Source organism: Anopheles bellator, chromosome 1, assembly GCF_943735745.2.
Source record: "Anopheles bellator chromosome 1, idAnoBellAS_SP24_06.2, whole genome shotgun sequence".
In the NCBI taxonomy this organism is placed as follows: domain Eukaryota; kingdom Metazoa; phylum Arthropoda; class Insecta; order Diptera; family Culicidae; genus Anopheles; species Anopheles bellator.
In genome coordinates, this window is record NC_071285.1 from 15,544,023 (window position 1) to 15,546,518 (window position 2,496).

Consider the following 2,496-nt stretch of genomic DNA (forward strand, 5'->3'; position numbering starts at 1 on the left):
TCTTCGAGAGAATCTTCATTTTCATAACCAATCCACTTGTTCCCGGATATTGCGTACGGTGACATACTTTGCGCGTCCCAATCTTTAACCCAGTTCTTTTTGTCCTTCTCCAGTTTTTTGTCCAGTCGGGAGCATATTTTGTTGTACGGCACCAAATCCGGAGAACTACAGCTAGGAGAATTAAGATCGCGCTTGTCCTTGTCAACCAAATCAAAAATCAGACCATTTAACGAAACTTTCAGTAGTATTTTTTCTCTGGGACATCCGATATTGATCCAGTTTCTTGTCGCGTCCACAACGTTGTACTGCATAAGCTCACCTCTGTCGAAGTTTCGCCGGTTCATCGGAGAAGGGACGTCCGTGAATTTTTTTGTGTACTCAGGTTTACGCCATACTCGGAGGTGAACGAAATCAGCCGTTCTAAGGATTAGAAACATAATCACATTTTTTCTGACTGATGTAATGAACACCAAACGGTTACTGCTACTCACTGGCAGATGCGCCTGTGGTCAAGTCCTGCTCCGATGAATTTCTCTGTTCCGTCAACGAACACCGAAACTGTCCACGAGTCGTGTCCGGCACTCTTGAAGGCTTGCTTCGTTTCTTCATTTAACGTAGCATAACTATGTATTACTTCTTTCGGATAGTACCATTTATACGCTAGTCCATCGAAATTATATCGATTCAACAAACGAATAGCACTGTCGATGTAGTTTTTGCGTGTGTTCCTTGAGGCAGTGATCTTTTGAAAAGTTTTCTCTGATAATTTGTTAACTCCCAACAAAAGCTTTACATCGGGCCGTCGTTTTTTTAGATCAGCGAACTCTTGAAAGCCTTTCGCCTGTATATCAACCTTTTTATCATGCGGCGTCAGCTCAAGGTATTCTGCATCGATTACAGCGCCGATGTATACCACATGTGTACAGAGGTCCACCGGAGTGTCTTCGATACGGTACTCTGTAGATTTAGGTTTGAGCTCGTTGAACATACAAACAAGATGCCTGCTGGTAGAGAAGGCCCTCGCCTTTTCAGACAGAACACAAAAGAGTATGAACAAAATTAGCCATCGTTCCGATCGAAGGGTTCTTCGTCGACTGTGGTGAAGATCGGTCGGAACAGGTTCAGGTTCAGAGAATCCGAACATGTTTCTTTTGCTGGTGAAAGCAGGTTTGCTCTGCTGGCGGCTCTTGTACGTCTGATCACTGAGAAGCACAAACTCGAACTGATCACACACCGATCCAAAGAAGCTTCCAGACGACGTACTTCTTCTTATTCGGCGACAGCCCCTGAGCGGTCTTGGTCTGCACTAGAGACAAATTTAATCTCTGGTGCTATTCGCAATGATTCGTTATTACGGGCGGGGTTGTTAGCCCCGCGCCAAGCTTCCTGTCGGGAATCGAAACCATGACCGGTTGAGTGACAACCGGTTCTGGTATTCGAACCCAGGCCTGCTGCGTGACAGTGACGAGCGATACCAAATGCTCTATCAACGGGCCTTTAGCTGACGTACTAGGTTTATCTAAATGTTGTTAATGCATTTTGTGATCTACGTGCTTTACAAGAGACCAGGCGTTCCTGATCCTGGTTCCGTTCCTGGTTAAAATAACCGGTCGCACTTCATTGCTTGTTTTTACCCTTTGGAAATAATTGATAATTAACTAAATTCTAATTTAAAACCTAATTTAGACGTGGCAAAGCAACCCATTTTTATGCTGAACTGCCAAAGTTGATAAAATCAATTGATAACAATTGTATCATTTGTTGCTAACGAAGGTCCCCAGTATTCATTCAGTTGTAACTGGTCCTAGTATCGACCAGTCGGAATAGCTCATAGTGCTTCGTCCTGAGTTCATTCTCTGAATGTGCCACATCTGTTAGATTCTTCCTTCGTTATTGTAATCATCTTTTTCCTCTGAATCGAATCTTAAACCCTCACTGTGCACGAACCGTGTCTCCTCCCTGAGAGAAGTTTTTTAATTCTCAACCAACAACCAACTCAAACTTTACTACGGTTCGCGTATGGCTTCGCTTAACCCTATTGATTATCCAACCCTCTACTTGCTTCAGTCGAAAACATATACCGTTGTGCTGTTTGAATTGTGTAGCATCGAAATCGAGCATTAAGAGTGAGATCCCTTGAACAAGCCAAAACCAACTTTCCAACATGATTGACCACTTTAATTTCCGATACATGTAATGACCACCTAAGAGTGCAACAGTGCATTTGATCCAACCCTTCATCAATTTCATGCTCTCTTCCAACAACAAATGCTGAAACTATCCACGATCCCATCGTCCATAGAGATTATACCACCTTAGCAAACGAGTTTAGGTGTGAATCGGCTCGCGGAATCGATAGTCAACATATCATATTAGAACATATCCGGTTTCTGTTAGGTGTGAAGATGGTTTCGGTCTGCTGCGCCTCTTGTGGTCATTAAGAAGTACTAATTAGAAACGATCACAACTAATCGTAGAATTCCCTTGTGAACTTTG